The sequence below is a fragment of the Lathyrus oleraceus genome, chromosome 2, assembly GCF_024323335.1.
Source record: "Lathyrus oleraceus cultivar Zhongwan6 chromosome 2, CAAS_Psat_ZW6_1.0, whole genome shotgun sequence".
Classification (NCBI taxonomy): domain Eukaryota; kingdom Viridiplantae; phylum Streptophyta; class Magnoliopsida; order Fabales; family Fabaceae; genus Lathyrus; species Lathyrus oleraceus.
The window spans coordinates 144094876-144115732 of NC_066580.1; the positions used below are offsets into that span (position 1 = coordinate 144094876).

The 20857-nt window shown below is 31.8% G+C and overlaps 1 pseudogene; it reads left to right on the forward strand.

Moving 5' to 3' along the window:
* The first annotated feature begins 1297 nt into the window (after positions 1 to 1297).
* Positions 1298 to 16642, forward strand: LOC127122311 (cytochrome P450 CYP736A12-like; annotated as a pseudogene).
* The last annotated feature ends 4215 nt before the right edge of the window (positions 16643 to 20857 follow it).

Genomic DNA, 20857 nt, shown 5'->3' on the forward strand with positions numbered 1-20857 from the left:
CTAATATTAGGAAGATCCAATCGAAAGTCACTGGGTAAGAAGGGTCAGCGTGCAGTTAGGACTTAGAAATATTTCTTTAAATGTTTTGAAGACGGTTTCGATTGGAGATTCAAAATTCAAATAAAGGAGAGAACTTTGTTCTTATTTGAAACTGTTGAAGGTACACGTGGAGCCTAATGGATAGTTGCACTCATGCAAAGTGTCATGTGTCTCAACGTGATTGAGGGGCCGGTAGAAACGGTTATTTCGATTGAGTATAAATAGAGGGTCTTAGCGTTTGGATCAGGGTGTCAAATTGTGTACAGAGTCTGTAAAATTTATCAAGTACCCGTGTGGAGAGAAACGGTAAATCAAGAAATATACGTTCATTCTACACCATTGTCAATTACTTTAAAGTAATACAATTTTTCTCTATTTTCCAGAAATACTTCTTTATTTTAATTATTCATCTTTATTACAAATTATCTTCATTTCTTTTACGATCTCTCTTTTTAATTTGTGTTAGTCTTTTATTGTCTGAGTTTTTTCATTAATCACCATTACTGCAACACTGTCGAAGTGTTCATATTTACTAGAATTTACTTTAAACAAGCACATGTCCTAGGATCAATATGATCGATCCTGTAAGTAACCAAATTTAATAATTTAAAAGATCAGCGGTTGTTTATCAATTTTCACGGTAAACAGTAGTACACTATATACATTCCAAATTTAACTTAAAAAATAAAATCTTATAAGATTATTAATCAAACTATACATTTTGTTTAGCATAAGACACATCAAAATATCTTCATTAAAACATAGTAAATGAAAAAGGATAAAAAAAAATAAAACTTACAAGGTAAAACAATCCTAGCATATAAGTAGAGGAACACCATTCCACTTCTTAAGACAATCCAACATAGGATCAATAAAATTTCCATCACATAAATTTGAGAAAAACTTATCACATTCCTCACCAAGTGACTTAATTTTCTCAGTAGTAAATTTGTTTTCCTCATAAACTTTTACAATGTATAAGATCTAGATTCGCTAATCCTATTAGAAATACTTGGTACAAACATTAAAAGCAAACCTATATGCCAAATTATAAGAAAAACTAAAAACACAGCAAGACCCATTACAAAAATAACCTTCAACTATAACAAAAACAATATAACTGAACCTTTAGATTGATTCAAATCCCAAATTGAAAGGTGAAAATTTTTTTAATGTGCAAAATTTAGAGGAAAAAAGAAAAAAACAATTACAAAAAAAGACAGTATAATCAAAATGCGAGATCGAAATTGGTAACAAAATGAGTACCATCTCAACTGTTGTCATTTCATCTTCAAAAGCTGCAGAATTGTTCCTCAAAACTCATGACTTGGTTTTCGCAAGCCGACCAAAGATTCAAGCATCTGAGATCTTCTCTTACGGTTCTAAAGGGTTAGGTTTCTCTGAGTATGGTCCTTATTGGCGTAGTGCTTCTAAAGTTGAGATGTTTGCTCCTATTAGAAAACAAGAGTTGAGTGTTTTGGTTAAATCTTTGGAGAAAGCTGGTTTGGTGGGTGAGGTTGTGGATGTTAGTGAAGCTGTAATTTGACTCTTGTTGAAAATATTATATATAAGATGCTATTTGGTAGAAGTAAATATGAGCAATTTGACTTGAAGAGCCTTGTTAAAGAAACAATGACTTTATTTGGAGCTTTTAATCTGGCTGACTACATCCCATGGCTAGGACCTTTTGATCTTCAAGTAAGTATGATAATCAATCGTGCTATTGTGTTGTTATCAAAATTTACGTGCTTTCATTGTTTTCTTAAAATAAGTGAAAATATTCAATTAATAGTTGATAATATTAATTTAACTCTTTATTAGGGATTAACACAAGCCTGCAAGAGAACAAGTAAAGCACTTGATGAGGTATTAGAGATGATAATAAAAGAGCATGAACAAATTACTAATGCTATCAATTATGCACCAAACCATTGATCTCAAAAATGAACAGAATCCCGTCATTGATCGAAGCCCCATGAAGGCAATCTTACTAGACATGATAGCAGCGGGAATCGATACATCTGCATCTCTAATTGAGTGGGCGTTATCTGAACTTTTAAGGAATCCAAGAATAATGAAAAAACTTCAAGATGAGATACAAAATGAGATAGGACATATGAGAATGGTTGAAGAGAAAGATTTGAAGAATTTAAGTTACTTAGATATGGTGGTTGATGAGATATTAAGACTTTATCCGGTTGGACCCTTACTAATCCCTCGTGAATGTAGAGAGAATATAATAATTGATGGTTATTTTATAAAGGAAAAGACACGAGTTATAGTAAATGCATGGGCAATAGGGAGAGATCATGATGTTTGGTCACAAAATGCTGAAGAGTTTTATCCCAAAAGATTTATCAACAAGAAAATGAATTTTCATGGACAAGAGATGGAGTGTATACCATTTGCTGTCCTGGAATTCATTTGGGTTTAATTACGGTAAAATTGGTTTTAGCTCAATTGGTGCACTGTTTTAGTTGGAAACTTCCAAATAGTATTACTCCTTCAAATTTGAACATGGAAGAGAAATTTGGACTCACTATACCTAGAAATTGTGTAATATTATAATTTGTTTTACAATAAATTAATGAATACTGTTTGTTCTTTGTGCTGTAACAACCAAAGGTTGATTGTATTTTGGCTAAATAATTTGATATTCATGTGGATTTTAGCAAATTTTTCGTAGGAAACGTATTTCACGTAGATTCTCTTATTGATAACGGTCCTCAACTAAAACTTTTGTAGATAATTATTATGGTAAATTTGCAGGTAAACCTGCAAAAAAAATATCTTCTTGTAAACCTGCAATTAAATCCGTAGGTATACCAGTCATCACATATTTAGTCATTGTTGTTTTCCTACATAGTAATTTCATGAAATAACATTGTATAACTAATGTGTCTCGGGTCTTAGAATCTATTTATTTTCATGATGTGCTTTTGAATGATTTCTAAGTTTAAGTAAACTTGTGTTTCATCATGTTCTGCTATAGCTTATCATCATGCATACTAATTAGTAGCTGTGGTATCACACATTTTGTCAAAAATAAAATGTGTTTCATAAAGAGTTTAATTTGTCAATTTAGTAGCTATAATTTAAATGTCAATAAAAATATATATTAACTTTTTTTATGAGACTCTTATCAATTAAAAAAAATATGTTGTAACACCCTAATATCCCAACTCTCTATTTATAAAATGATTTCATTAAATTTTACAAATAAGGCATTACACATTCTTCACCAAACACTTTATTCAATAAAATATCAAATTTATAAGCGCAATAAAAATGCCATTTAACATAATAAGTGTCCATACCAAAAGATAATGGAGCAATTCAAAACATCTCAAAAAAAAACACAAGTAACAAAGCAATATGTCTCATTGTTATATATCAGAGCTTTAGCGAAAACTAAACGGATCGACAAAACAATAAAAAAAAATGAAGAGGCATCAAATGTCATCCTCCACCTTAAAAGCAGTTGCTCCTCTACCTGATTATCTATATCCCAAGAGAATACAGAACACCACAACAAAGAAAATAGGGGTGAGAATAAGCTCAAAATATGCTAACGGTGCAAAAGTAACAAATGGCAGTACAACAAAACATCAACGCGAACATGACATTCAAAACTCTCACAAATAATCAACATCATTATAAAACGATCACAATCGTCACCAAATCATAAGTACAAATGTGTATGCAATTTACTTATCTTCTTATCATCAAATGAATGTGGTACCAAGCTACTCACAATTGGATGTTAGAGTTATGTTAGTGAACAATCTCATCACCAATCATCATCAATCACTTTCTTCGATATTCATGATGCATGACAATGCGAGAACAATGTAATATGAAAATCATCACCAATGGTTCTTATCTGAACCTCATTAATCACCATAATGCAACACCATATGTTAACATCACCGATATACATATAAACATATTAATATGCAACAATATATCATCGACAATTGATTTCAACGCGACACTCCACCCATACTCACCAAACAGTATTAAAAAACATAAACAGTCACCGCTCTCGAAAAAAACTTGAAATATCAAATCAACCAATCATAATTGGTCAACTGCAAGGAATGGCGGTCAACCCGTCACCAGGCTGATGGTCGTCACTCTCGCTCTCTCTCTCTCTCTCTCTCTCTCTCTCTCTCTCTCTCTCTATCTCTCTCTCTCTCTCTCACACACACACATACACACACATACACATACACACACACACACATAAAATTCTCACTTTGCTGACGCCTGGACCAGAAACCCGTCTCAGGGACCATGACGGTGACCCCATCACCATACTAACATCTGTCAGCTATCCCAATTGAATGATGGTTATCCCGTCACACTGGTGACGTCCGTCACCGTTGAGAAGATTGTAAAATATACATTATTTTTCATTCGAGCATTCTTAAAACTCCTATTTCAACCCCAAATCACCCAAATTAAATAGAAACATATCACCCAAATTATATTAAATAGGAATCTCATCAAATCAACACTACTTAAACATCAACACCAATTTATCATGTAATTTCATCACCATGTTCATGATATCAATTCATATTCACATGAACAACAACATTTAGATTCATATCATCACATCATGTATAATTTCCAGCATAACACATAACACAAATTTCATATGTTTCACAATAATCATAACATAACCTACACAACATTTTCTCTAAATCACATAAGCATCAACAATGGTGGTAAAAATGAGAAAATCTAGAAGAGGGTGATGACTCTTATTTATCCTTCATGCAATTGACACTCATATTAGAGTAATCCCCCTTACCTCAATTTCCAACAAGGATCTAAGCTTTTGCTTATGGCTTCTTCTCCAACCTAGGTTTGTCTCTTTTCGACTCTTGCCTCTTTGCCCAAATTAGCATGTACTCAGTTGTTCTCTCCCAAACTTTTCTACTTATTTTTATTTCTCCAAATTATCATGTACTTATTTTAAAAAAACTTAATTCCAATTACTAACATTTTTATTTCTCCTCTCAACTTTTGGGTTCTCACTCTTTACCACACTAATTTCCTCATTAATCTATTTCAACTCCCATATCCCACTATTTCATATTTTACTCAATTTCTTTTATTTTTAATTAATGGAAAATCTTGATAATTCATGTAAATTCTACCCCACCTCATACCGCCCCACCAAATTCACATAATGTCACACCCTAAAATTTGCCCATAATTTTATCTGTTCTTTCTATTTTGGGTCATTTGTTGTGTCACTAGAGTTTGTCAGAGTCAATTGTGTTATCTGAGGCATTGAGCCCTTTATTATGTATTTTGCATTTTGTCTGAGTCTTTAGTCCTTGACCGAGTCATTTTGATACATATGAGTCTTTTGTTTATCTGAATGAGTTGCATGTGTTAGAGTCAAAGGTCAAAAAAGTTGATTAAAAAGTCAAAGTGGAACCATTTTGACTTTTTTTCCTTTTCTTTACTTGTTTATTTTAATTAATTCATTATTTTGTTATTTATGCATTTTTATTTTATCAATTACTTTTCATTCATTTTTTATCAATTTTTTTATTATTAGATCAGTCATTTATTTATATTATTGTCATTTTTTTTAATTATTTTTTTTGTCTAGTTTGTGAAACCGTAAAACATAAAAAAAAATCTAAACTTGCTTCAACTGGATCAAATCACACCAAAAATTCAAATTTTTATTACATCATATTCGGAATACAAGGCCCATAATTTTTTCCTTATTCGTACAAACTTAAGCCCTAAGTAAACATCGGAATCACATTAGAATCAAGCTCAATAAAAATTTCCTAAAACTTGAACAATCACATTGAATCCTTTAGCATAATTCCTACTTATAAAAACCCTAAGGGTTTTACACAGAAGGGACACGGAAAAAAAACCCTAGCCTCCACATTGAAGACAAACTATGTCAAAAGGCTCTAGCCTCCGTTTCTCCTTTGCAAACCCCATCTGAACCTCACACCAAAGAGAAAAAAGAAGTTAGAAAAGGAGCAGGAGAGAGAGCTGAGAAAGTACACAAAACAGAGAGAAGGAAAAGTGAAAGAAGGAGTGCATTACCTAGGAGTTCACTGCAGGGTCGGTTGGTAGCTTCTTTGCCTTTTTTATTACTTCCTAATCATGGTTGTATATGCTAGAGTTCGAAGGTTAGGGTTCGAAGGTTAGGGGTGAAGATTCATCATGCTCATGATGAACATGATGAAGGTTTGAAGGTTCTGGGTTTAAGGATGAAGTTTGATGGTGGTTCAGGCTTTGTCACAACGGATGAACGGGTGCAGACGATGTTGTTCTTCATGTTCATATGAACATGAAGAACAAGGTTTGAAGTTGGTGGTGGACTTATGTTAAGAGGACTGGTTTTGGCTTTCCGATGAGGGATGAGTTAGAGAGAGGTCAGTGAGTTTGAGAGAGTATATAGAAGAGGAAGAGAATGAAGAGAAAGAGAAATAGGAAATGAGCATTGATTTCGGGAGGAGGAGTTTATATACTCTCTCTCCATGCTCTGGGATCAGGACGTGTGTGTGTCTCTCTTTTCAGAGCCCTTAGATCACCATTCCAGTGTAATCTCTTGTATGCCTTCCAACTAGAACGTCTTAATAATGTCCTTTGATTCCTGATCAGATGGTTTAACACATTTTTCCCATAATAAATTAAATCCATTAGACCAATTTGATGACCCCGCTTTACCCTGGATTTTTTTCTTCTGTTTTAACCCCCCCTAGTTTGGGCCCTAATTTCCTTTATTCACAACTCCCCCATTTCTTTTGCACCCCTCTATTTTTTTATTCATTTTTTATTTGGTTTAGTTTAATTAATTAATTTTATTCTTTTTCATTTATTTTATTTTAATTTAATTATTGTTAGAAAAATACAAACAAAAACAAATATTAAATTGCCAAAAATAAAAATAAGGTTTCAAAAATGCAAAGGTAGTTTTATTTCGTCTTAAATTAAATTCCTATTTAACATACCTCTAATTAAATATGGAGGAATGAGTGAATGCATATTCACATGTTTATCAAATAATCGAGGGCTTAGCGCACGCATCGTCTGAACAATCATTTCTCTCCCACAAACAATTTTCACAATAAACTTAGTATTAAAAGAGAAATGGATTTGTTTCTCACACAATCTAAGGCTCAACGTATGTTTTGCCTGAATCGGTTATTCATCCTTCATATTTAAAAATATCCTCAACTCATCAAATTAATTTGTTTTTCCTTGTGCAATCAAAATGAACTTTTTTCACAAAAGGATAGTGTTTCATTTATTTTGATATAAAATACAAACAAACGCTTCAGCCTCCATAGTGCGAGCATTCAAGAAAATGTTCTAACCGCTTGAATGTGACTTAAACACCATTCTCTAAAAACAACCAACACACAAATCTTTTATACCAAATAACTACACAACCTTGAGTTCTCCATCACACATGGGGATACGTAGGAGCGAGACTCAACATCTCGTCAGGCCCATTAACAAAAAACTAAAATTTCCCCCATTTATATAAAAGTTCTTTTAATAAACAGAGAACTTAAAACATCTTTAAGCTAAGCATTATATTCCCTAAGCTAATTAGAATATTCTTGTTGAGTATAATAAATGTGAGGGATGCTAATACCTTTCCGTCGCTTAACCGTCTCCCGAACCCTAAACTGGTTGCGAGAACCATGTTTTTATCCTTCAAAGGTTTTATGGATGCTTCCCTTTAAAAATAAAAACTTTGGTGGCGACTCCGTAAATCGATGGTACTTTTGTTTGATTTAAAATTTTATAAAAGAGTATCCTTATGATCATGATTATCTAAATCGATGGTACTTTTGTTTGATTTTAAAATTTATAAAAAAGTATCCCTATGATCATGATTATCTACTTGTGATTTACTCGAGTAAAACTCTCTTTTTTGTTCTGCTATGAGAATGCTGATTTTTGCAAAACTGAAATAGATATAAATACTCTTATCTCTATTCAGAGTATATGGCATTCTCATGAATCAAATAATTACCTACTTCCGTAGAGTATCCAGTTTGTTCATAAACCATTAAGCAAGGCATTTTTTAAAATAATTGTCTCAATTCCATGTGTTGAACTCACAAACCAAGTAAATATTTTACTAGCTAATTCGAGGAACCAAACAAAACTAATCTTGGGCTAAGTTCTAAAACAAAAACAAGAACCTCGAAAGAATAACACTTTTGAAATAAACTAACAACGGCATGACACGAGTATCAAAGTTTCCTCACAAGTAGTTTTTACCCTCAAGGCACTAAGACAACATTTTGGTGAAGAAGAAATATCACTAAGAATGGAGGAGAGTAATAAAATAGAGAGTAATAGGAAAAGTTTGAATTCTTGTGTGATTTCAACAGAGGAGAGGTCTCGATTATATATGTGAGAATTTGGCTCATAAAAGGAATCAATCCATGAGTCAAATTAATGTGATAATCAATTAGTCCAATCGATTATTATACCTAAATAATGAATTGTTCAAGCCACAATTAGAAGTTTTTGATACTTAGAAGTTCCTAGTCCCTAAGATCCTTTTTCTAATCAGTTATGAATGTTACAAAGCAAAATAGTCAATTAGAGGATTATGGCTAATAGATTATCCAGTTGTAAAATGGCTCCAAATTATCAGACAATTCCCTAATCGTTTGGCTAGAGCTGGAAAATATTTTTAGGTGATTTTAGAAAGTAAAAAGAGGTTCCTCAAAGGCTTTAAGTATGTGTGTGTGTGTGTGTATGTGTGTGTGTGTGTGTGTGTATATGTGCGTGCGTGTGACTATCCTTAGTATATTAGGAGTTACTCTCCTACTTTCACAAGAGTCTGGTAACTCAGACAAATATGACTAGGAAAGCTTTGACACTTCCTCTCTTTAACAACTCCAAAGCTTTAAGTTCCTTTTACATATACACTGATCATATAAACACTTCACTAGAACCTTGAATCTTCTTCTTGATGAGGCTTTATATATCTTCAAGTAAGACACCATCATCAGATATTTGGAAAGATATAACCATCAACTTCAACAAGAATTTGTGTTGTTGTCATCAAAACATCAAGACAATCGACAACATCCAGATCATTAGCTTCATACCAGCAAGCATATAAATACATATTCCCTCTCCCTTTTATGATGACAATTCATCTCTCAGGGGGTGTTAAAAGAGAAAAACATAGATATAAAGTTCCGAGTGATTAAACTCCCTCTAACATGAGTCGAGAGTATACTTCTCCCCCTCAAGAATGCACTATTTACATCTATTTGGAAGAGTTTGAAACTCATGATAGAGAAAAAAGTTAAAACATCCTTATGGCCTCTAATTGAGCTACATGAGCATAGGTTAATTGAATTTTATGCCTTCCTATTGATTCTAACCCTTCACAAAAATTCTAGTTTTGTTTCCTAAAACATTTCCGTCTTTGTTCATATTATTATGAAAGATCCAACGGGTATCAATCACTTGATTACCAAAAGTTTTTGGAACAAGTTCCTAAACTTTATTTCGCTAAAATTGACTTAACTCCCCTTGCATGGCAAGAGACCAATGTTCATCAATAATAGCCTCGTAAATTCCTTTTGGCTCAATTTTCGAAACAACAGCCACAAAATTACATACCTTGTTAAGGGAGTGTCGAGTAGTAACTCCCTTGGAAATATCTCCCATGACATTCTAAGTGTAATGGTCATTGGTTGTCCAACACTCCCTTGGAAGATCTTGATGATCTAGAGAAGTTTCCTCATTTAGATCTTGAACTTATTCTTGATGTTGACTTTGTTCTACTTCCTGATCATTATCCATTTCTTTTAAGGTTGTCTTTTCCTATATAGATGCTTAATCAACAACCTCTACTTCTAATAATTTAGGTTAGTTTCATCAAAATTAACGTGAAAAGATTTTTTTGTCGTCATGCTTCTTTTTTTTAATGACTCTAAGAGCTTTGCTCAAAGTGGAATATCCTATGAACATGCCTTCACCAACTTTTGCGTCAATTTTTTTTAGAATACCCTTCCCATTGTTAAGGATAAAGAACTTTCTCACAAAGACATGTAAGTAAGAAGTATTTAAATTTATTCCTTTATATAACTTATAGGGCATCTGCTTCAGAATTGGTATTATCAAGACATAATTATGTTGTACACTTTTCTCGTTAAAAAATATTTTGAATTCCTCATTTTGGGATTCTCCACAGTGACCTCTTCGGATGGATGCAATGCTTAATCCTTTTTTTTTTGGATAACCTTGGCTAGTTTGCTAAAGGTAGCAAACACATCTAATTTATGATATAAGAGTAATGTTCATGTATAACGAGAGTACTCATACACAATTATAAGGGTGTAGAGATTTCCACCAAGACTTACAATTCTAGATGAACCAAAAAGATCCATGTGAAATCATTTTAAAGGCCGTTTGTGGAAGTTATATTTTTCGCTTTAAAAGAAGCCCTTAATTGCTTACTCTTTTAGAACCTATTACATAATCTGTTCTTTTTGAAATATAAGTCTAAAATACCAATTACGAGATCCTTGTGAACCAACTTGTTTAAGTGGTCCACATGGATGTGAGTTATCCTCATTTTCTATAGCCAAGATTCATCCTTGTTACTCAGGAGACATACATAACTTGATGGAATTTTATTTAAATTCCCTGATTAGGTATTTCCACTTCTTGAGCTTGTAAATAGAATTTAATTTGATTTAAACTTTATGACTTTGCATCTAGAATAATAGAAAGTTATAATGTTACCTTCGTCACATAATTGACTTATACTAAGTAAATTATGCTTTAATATTTCAACCAAAAGAATTTCTCAAATCATTGGATTTGGGGACTTACTGACGGTACCAAAACCTAAAATCTTTCCATTATTATTGTCACCAAAAGAGACAAAGCATCCATTATTAGTAGTGAAGGAGGAGAACAGAAAGCTTCATCATCGATCATATGCTTCGAAAAGTCGCTATCATGATACCATTTTGCATTCGAAATTGTAAAGTGTTCCTACAATAAAAGCTCACGTCTTAAACTTTAGGTACCCATACCATTTTGGATCCTTTACTATTAGTTCCATAAATACTTTCACAAATGGATTTTATAATAAGATTATAAAGATGCAATGAGGCCGGTATATTTTTAATTTTGCGCTCACAATACTTTATATTAAAGTATTAATGAGGATGCCCTTGTTTGCTATCATGACTCTTTTTAATGAAATAAAATAGAGCAATATGACCATCTTTATTACAATATATACATTTTAAGGGTTTTCAATGAGATGTAGGTTTACCATTTCAAATATTACTAAATTTCATACTATTGTTCTTGGGTTAATAGTTAAGACTGTCTTTATTGTAGGAAGCTCTTTGATTTCCTAGCAAAAGATTCAAATTGTATCTTTCTTTATAAAAAATTCCAAATGTTTTTTGAATATCACACATTTTGTTTTTCAAAATCACATTTATCGCACTTGACAAGTTCATCTAACTCTCGTTAGAAGGAGAAGAGTTTTGGACTAGATCATTTTGTCTCTCCCTAATAATTTTTATTACTTCCAACAAGTTTTTATTTTATAACTCAAGGTAAGAAATAATATTCTTGGAGGTAGAGACAACTTGTTCTAATTTGATATTTCTTTTGTTAGTTTCTTACAAATGAGGTATAAATCTTGATAATAAAAGTGAGAGGTTACCTCGTCATCTTGATTATGTTTCGTTAGGCATATGTTAGCTTTTTCATCATCTGAGGACTCCATGTCATTGTTATCCCACATGATGTGAGCCTTATTGCCCTTTTTCTAAGATTTCTTGGATTTCTTTTGATTCTTATTTGCCTTTTTCCATAGAGGACATATTGTTCTAATATGTCATTTCTTTCCACATTGACATCAAGTAAAAGTAAATGAAGTTTTTCTTCACTTTCATTTTTCTCCTCTTGTTATTGTTTCTCATGCTCTAAGAATTTTCTGAAGTTTCATACCATGAGTGATATGTCACCACCAGAGTCAGAATCTTTGGCTTTTAGAGCTATAATTTTGTTCTTCTTTTCTACTTCCTTATCCATAGCAAGCCTTTCTATCTCCATCACATGTTCCTGTAATTTACCAAAAATAATATGTGTGTGTGTGTGCTAAATCCCTAGATTCAGAAATCACAATGACTTTAGGTTGTCAACTATGTTTTAGGCATTGAATAATTTTCACAACCGATTACTCATTTGCAAATTTTTTTACCATAGTTCTCATATGACTCATGTTATGGGTAAATCATGTTTGCATTTTACTAATTATCTCAAAGTTAGAAACTTACAAAAAAAACATCAAGACCAAGAGGCATAATGATGATCGTATTCACCTTCAAATAGTATTGCATATTTTATTTAGCATCTTGCATCCAATCCTTTTTAATTTTGTTCTCTACAGCACCATCAACTTTGCGCGTGGGAACAAATCCACCATCCTTTACAATCTTCTAAATACTACGATTCATCCCATCGATGAATAACTTCATCCTCTCTTTCCATAAACTATACCCTTCTCCATTAAAGGATGGGAGTTTGAATTTTGAAACGATTGAAGTCATTTCCTACATCCTGGGATGGTTAATATTTCACAGGAGTTAAGATTTAATGTCACTTGTTAAACAAGTGAATCCAAGTACAAGAGAGGGGTGAATTATGGTATATAAAAATCATGATAAATTAAAAAAAAATATTATTTAAAACACAAAATTTGTGTTTTTTTTAAATTGTGAAGGGGAGTCTAGGGAAGTCGGGAGCACCAACAGACACACATGCTCCATGACCACAAGAAATGGAGACACCACATATCCACCAAAAATCTTAAGGCATTAGTTAAATGGTTCCTCTCTCATAAATCTAATATTTAACTCATTCATAGGCGATGTGGGACTTTAACCATTCATACTTGCACCCAACGTCCTCCCCCACAAGATTTTACATTGACTTATCTCCCCCTCCCCCCAACTTAACAAGAGCTTTTCCTTAGGTTAAGCTAAAGAAATGAGTATTGATTTTACTGGCTAATCTAAATAATGAAACTGAACTTTTACTAGGCTAAGTTCTAGACCCAAATAAATATTTTCACTGATTTATCTCGAAAATAAAAAAAAAATACTTTATAAAGAATGATACTCTTGAAATAAACTAATAATGAGATATCAATACAAATCTTTTCTCAAAAGTAGTTTACCCTCACAGGGCACTAAGGAAACTTTTTAGCGAAGAATAAATATCATTGAGAAAAGAGGAGAGTAATAAAATAGAGAGAAATAGGAAAGCTCTGAATTCTAATGTAATTTCAGTTGAGGAGAGTCTTCCTTTATATTTGAAAAAATATGGCTCAAAAGGAAACAATCTATGGGCCGAATTAATGTGATGATCAATTAGATCAATCGATTATTACACCTAAATAATCAATTTTTCAAGCCATAATTGATATGTTTTAATATTTAGTCGTTACTGATTATTAAGAGCCTTGTTCCAATTGATTCTGAGTGTTACAAAGTAAAATAATCGATTAGAGGATTAGGGCTAAACGATTATCTAGTTGTAAATTGGCTCCAAACTTATTAAACGATTCCCTAATCGATTAGCTAGACGTTAAAAATATTTTCAGGTGATTTTAGCATGTAAAGAGAGGTTCCTCAAAGTCAAATTATACTGGTCATGAGTTTGATCCCCAGCAACAACATTTTTTAGATTATCAAAAGTACGCTACTTTTTACCTTTGCTGGAAATGATACCTGAGGTAAATAGCTTGTTTACATAATTTTTGTTGTAACCTATTTTTTCTTTTCAGTCTGCAAAACATCAAATTTATTGAAAAAGTTTGAATCTCCGTCATCATCATCACCACCATTATCATCAACAACAAATACATATATAGAATCGTTAGCATTAAATTTCAACAACAACAACAAGATCCATAAAATCTTTGAACATTAAATTTCAAAAACAACAACAACAAGAACAATAAATAAATAAAATAAACAAAATCATTAAATATTTAATCTCAACAACAACAACAATAACATTAAACATTTTACATAACACAATAAAAGTTAAGATTGTTAAGTTACATTTATGCTCTCCTAATTAACATTAAACATTTCTAGCAAGCAATTATAAGAGAAGAAATTACATTAAGGAATCAACCTTGAAATTTTTTCCTACTTTTGCAATCAATCTCATAGAATAATGTTATACTTTATTGTGTTCCTTTCATTATCATTGTTTTCATTATATTAAATTTGTATTTCAGCATATTGGATAAAAATATGCTGAAAAATTGAGTATTGATAGTTTCACACGGATTATTGATGTTTCATTGAGTATTGATGAGTTGACCGTATATTGGATAAAAATATTTCCCTTATTTGTTAGCTCAGTCAATGTATATATCATAAATAAAAAATAAAATATAAAATAAAATACTTTTCTCCTAGAGTGTCACCTCAATCGAGGTAATAGATCATAAATAAGAAAAATAAAATAAAATAAAAGATACTAAAATATAATTCAAAGATTTGAAAGTATTTCTTGTAATTATTTTTCTCTTGGTTTGTCATCTTGGTTTGTCATATCGGTAAAAAGTCATAAACAAAAATATATAAAAAAGATTAAAAATTGCTAAAATTTCTTGTAAATATTTTAAATGTGACGTTACTTGTTTACCTCGTTTTTTCTTTGTTGGCTGAGGTGTGAAAGTTTTGTCGTAGTAAGAGTGTAAAAACAAGAGTTGAAAAGTATTGGCACTTAATTAGCAAAGTAGGGTCAATGGTGTCATATGGTGTAGCGTTTAGAGATAATCCACAAACAAAAATAATTAAAATTTTCACCTCCTAAAAAATATAAATGTTATATATATATAGAGAGAAGGGTATTATGTTCATTACCAGTATTTGACTGAGTAGGAATTTCTTATTTTAAATTTATATCCAAGTATTCTAATTGCTGCATCCAATTTGTCATAAAATATTATAGAAGAAAACGCCAAAAGAATAAATTTGAGAATTAAATTTTTGTTCACTTAGTTTTAGATGACATGCCAAAAAATAAAATACAGAGTGTAAAGGCTTTTTAACTCATATTTATGTAGGGCCAGTTCTCCAAAATATTGATATGATTATGTTTATAACCAAACAAAGAAGAAATAACACACTCATGAAGGCTTGCACTTTTTCTGAGTTAGACAAAAATCATTATTTTTTATTTAAGAAAAATTCGAAATTTGAGAATGATATATGATTTTGTTGTTGTTTTCTATCACTTCTTCATGGTATTTTTATGGTAATAATACAATAAAAATATTAAAAAACAAATTCTTATGTCATTTTTTTAAGTTGGACAATCATTTTTAAAATGAGAAAATTAAATATGTGAATTAAAACGATATCTTTTTATCATAAATATTACTTTCTTCATCATTAAACGAAGTGGTATTTATCAACAAAAACAAACACACATACAATGGTAAGATTAAGTTATAACGTCACATCTAATAATATCGATTTTTACCTTTCATATAAAAATTGCATATACTTTTGAATTGTTTTTATTTTTCTTCTCTATCTCAACTCAAACACAAATTAGATATATTTTTATATGACCATGTTTATTTGTTACAATTAAGTAAGAAAAAGAAAAACAAAACCCATTAGATCAAGGTAAATAATGAGTTGAGAAAAATCCACATTTTTTTTTAAAAGTCAAATCTTTAATTTTCCATATGGTTTTATGATTTTATTATGTTTACTAAAAGTATTTATTTTATAAACGTTATTATATATATCTAATTAACTCCTTTATAGACTCGCCGTGAAGACTTTGTAGACATACTTCTTTCGATTATCCACCAAACCATTGATCACGATAGTGAGCAAAATCATGTCATTGATCGAACAAACATCAAGGCTATTTTACTCGACATGATAGTGGCATCAACTGATACCTCTGCTATATCAATTGAGTGGACTTTATCTGAACTATTAAGGCATCCAAGAGTGATGAAAATCTTCAAAATGAGATACAAGATGAAGTAGGAAATAAGAGAATGGTTGAAGAGAAGGATTTGAAAAAGTTAAAGTACCTAGATATCGTAGTTGATGAAACCTTAAGACTTCGTCCTACTGCACCTTTTCTAATTCCTCGTGAATCTAGAGAAAGCGCCATAATTGATGGTTATTTAATAGAGAAAAATACTCGAGTTATGATTAATATATGAACAATAGGGAGAGATCCTAATATTTGGTCCGAAAATGCTGAAGAATTTTATCCAGAGAGATTTATTGACAAAAAAATGAATTATCAAGGACACGAGTTTGAATCTCTCCCATTTGATTCTGGTCGTAGGGGTTGTCCTGGAACTCAATTGGGCTTAATTACTATTAAGTTGGTTGTTGCTCAATTGGTGCATTGTTTTAATTGGGAACTTTCATATAATATTAACCCTTCCAACTTGAACATGGAGGAAAAATTTGGACTCGCAACACCAAGAGTCCAACATTTGCATGCAATACCGCATTATCGTTTGGTTGATGTCAAACACGAATAAATCTATGTATATTCAACAAGTTTGTGACTAATCAATATAATAAATATAGTTGATCTATTTTTGATGTTTGAGTTTATTAAAATATTATTGAGTAATATATCATACTATTTATTATCTCTAACAATACTTGAAAATTGAAAAATGTTATACTATGAATAAACTTCCCAAAACAATATAAATGTACAACGTTTTTGATTGTATTTGATAAACAAGGAATAACTAGACTAAAATTATTTGTACCCTAAGGCAAATTATGTTTTGGTAAGTTTATAGTTCTATTGTCAGCTAACTTGTTTTAAGGCATAGATGGATATATTCAATTTACCAACAATATTTTTATAAGTGACTTTAAGGGCAAGGGAAAATTTCATATAAATCTATTTATTTAAATTGCCCGTTGTTATAAGAGGACGTCACAAGTAAAATAAGGTGAATGTTAGTCATTTAACTATAGAAATAAAGATTTTAAGATAAACAAGATCTTCTCTTTGATTGAATCTTTTAGCTACTACACAAAATTTGTACCGTTCAATAAACTCGTTGGCTAAAAATTTAATTATGAAGATCCTTTTGTAATACAAAGTAACTTCTGGGAAAGTATGATAATTTAGAAGGCAGCCTATTAGTTAAGAAAACAACATGTGAGAAGCTATGGGTCCAAAATAATTTAGGTAGATTCGATTGAAAAATAAGAGATCTAACATCACTTAAAAAGTGTTAATCTAGATGACGGATACCATGTTGCATAAAAAAAACATTTTAAGAAAAATTCCAGGCTATTATTAGAACTAGTTGTTTTTATAGTGGTTTAAATTGAGTTTGAATTAGAGCAATGAAGGCTTTAATAAGAGTAGCAATTTCAAATTTAAGTTTTATAAGATATGTGATACTCCAATTTTGAACCTCAATTGCTGAATCAATGCATTCATCGAATCATTAACATCATATGCATATCATAACATGCATAATGTCCAAATTGTCAGTCGGAATAATTTCTCAGATTTACAGACAAATCGGTTAAACTGAATGTCAACTTTGCGTAAAATCAGTGGACGGAAAATTTCAAAATCGAACTTACAGATGTCAATTATATTAATCTATATTTCACGTAGTTTAACCTGACATTCTCGTTTTATTTTTTGACTTGTTTTGGTCGCATTTTGATCAGTATGAGCCTGTTAACCAATAAAAGATTATTTCAAGATTAAATCAAATGTTGTATATTTTCAAGAAGTTTATTTCACGTTAATCATTTTGATGCGGTCAATTTATTTTTTCGGGCATTTTTGCACCCGATTTTTTTTTATTTAGAGGCTTTTATTTTTTCATTTTTTCGAGAGTGTTTAGAAAAATTAAATGGAATTATTGGTGTTTTTTTTATATTTTTATTTTAGTTATTTTTTAATATTTAATTTTATTTAGTTTTAGTTAATACTATTTAATTTTGTTTCTAAAATGAGCACCAAGGGCATATGTGGGTTTTCAAAATTATTAAAAAAAAACTAATCTGACTTGTATATATATATATTGGTGATACTGAGAGTGAGAGGACAAATCCAAAAAGGCACCAACCAGAGAGAGAGAGAGAGAGAGAGAGAGAGAGAGAGAGAGAGAGAGAGAGAGAGAGAGAGAGAGAGAGAGAGAGAGAGAGAGAGAGAGAGAGAGAGAGAGAGAGAGAGCGAGAGAGAGAGAGAGAGAGAGAGAGAGAGAGAGAGAGGAGAGAGAGAGAGAGAGAGAGCGAGAGAGAGAAGAGAGAGAGAGAGAGAGAGAGAGAGAGAGAGAGAGAGAGAGAGAGAAGAGACTAGAGAGAGATGATAGAGAGAAGAGAGAAGAGAGAGAGAGAAGAGAGAGAGAAGAGGAGAGAGAGAGAGATAGAGAGTAGATAGAAAGAGGAGCGAGAGATAGAGAGAAGAGAGGAGAGCTCTAGAGAGAGAGAGAGAGAGAGAGAGAGAGAGATTGTTAATGTTTTCAATTTTGTTTTATTTCTGAAACAATGTCGAATTTTATTGGATAGAGTGTGTTATGTTGTTTCGATTACATTGATCGGAAATATTATAACACTGGTGAATAATAAAAAATAAATGGTGTGCGTTGTTGTTGTTGTTTTATTTACGTTTGGGTCATGTTGTTTGGATTGAATCATGTCGATACGTTGTATGCATATTTGTGTGCACGATGCGTGACATTTGTGTTAGTTTGATCCGATTGCGATGAACGCATTCTTGCGTTAGCAATATTGTTTGATTTTTTTGTTTTAACATGTTTTATTTCATTTTCGCTTCACATTTTATATTGATAATTTTATATCCGTGCGATTTTGATCCATATTGCGATGATCACGTTTAGTGTAGCAAGCTTTTGGTTAATTTTATTGGTTCATGTGTGTTTTTTTCGTTGCGTTCCAATTTTGTGCATGCATCTGATGGTTTAGCATAGTGGTAATCCGCTTTTTGTTCGCTTACCAATTTGCATTTCCATTCGCAACCTTGTGCTTTAATTTGATTTTATTATATTGTTGATTCTTTATTCGACTTGCGATGACTGCTTACGCGGTAGCAATTTGCCTTTTTTTTTTCTTCTCTTTCTTCAAAGTATGTTAAGAACAATGATCCAACATCTTTATGTTTACATCGAATTTAATTTAATTTAATTTAATTTAACTTTTTTTGGTAGCCTTCCACGTCTTCGCGTACGCGATTTTGATTCGTGTTTTTGCGTCATAATTTAATCTGTGCACTTTTTTTTCACTTTTTTCCCTCAATTCATTTGTTATGGATGCGTGATATAAATATGGTGTATGCTCTTGTATATTTTCAATCTTATCATTGTCGAATGTTTATATGCACGTTCGTATCTCGTGGCGTTTGATTTACGCCTTATGCTTGAGTTCATGCCACTATGAATTCGCACCCCTTTGCGATCCAATTCGCACCCCTTTGCGATCCAATTCGCACCATTCGCGTTACCATTTGTATCCATCATATTTAACCATCGATTTCAATTAATTTCTAATCACTTACCCAAATCATTTTTAAAACTATTTTGCAAGGCAAGTCAAAAGCTTGATCCAACGTCAAGTTATTTTCAAAATCATTTCAAAACCAATCAATTTGACTTTTCTTTTCAAATCGTTTCCACTATCTCAATTTATCAACCATCCACATTCAAATCATTTTTCAAACCATAAAACCACTTCAATTTTTTTCATAACCATCAACAAACCTCGATCAACATCTAGTGCATTTTCCCAATAAAACTTCAAAATACATAAAAATATTCAAAACACTTTCTTAATAAAGATGGAAATGGAACGGGGTGAATACCACGAGCTCCTGAGACTGGGATCCAAGCTCTCGCCATCGCCAAAAATACATCAAACTAATTCAAACTTTTTTTTGCCTTTCGGCACAACCAAAAATCTTTTCAGAAACGAAAGACATTTTGTCTTAAGTAGATGAAAAATAATGTTTCATCCACAACTGTTGAGTTGAGATAAGTGGCATGAATGTGATTTGTAAATCCATTCAATGTGGCGCAAATGTCTGCTTCTTACTTGTTTTGGGTAAAACAATGTTTTCTGTCGATTAATACAAGATAGATTTCTCTAAAATTGACCAACAAACAAACTTTTTATCCAGAACTACGTGTGTCTTGACTTCTCTTTTAAGATACGTAGGAGTAGGATTGCGAAATCTTGTCAGACCCACTAATAAAAAATAAACCTTTTGTCCTCTTCTTACCCTTTTAATAACTCGAGAAGCCTAAATTATAAACAAACACTAACACGTACAACTAACCAAATGGTTCCCGTTGAATACAACGGACATGAGGGGTGTTAATACCTTCCCCATGTGTAACCGACTCCTGAACCCTGATATTGGTTGTGATGACCTTATCCGTGTCCTACTTTAGGGGTTTTATTCGATATTTTCCCTTTCTCTCTATGGGAATAAATAAAGATCGATGGCGACTCTGTTAAGTCCATCCCGCGAGCGTACGATTGCTCTTCGCGAGGTCGTTCTCATTTTTCGGGCTACGACAAGATAGATCCAACAAATTATGCTATGATCATATACCACAGTTAGAAAATACTTGTAACCTAACCTGGATAGAGTGGAGTAGGAACCCCATATATCCATGTGGATTAGGTCAAAACAATTATTGAATGAAAATTACTAGTAGAAAAAGGTAAGATTTTTTGGCAAAAAAAAACAA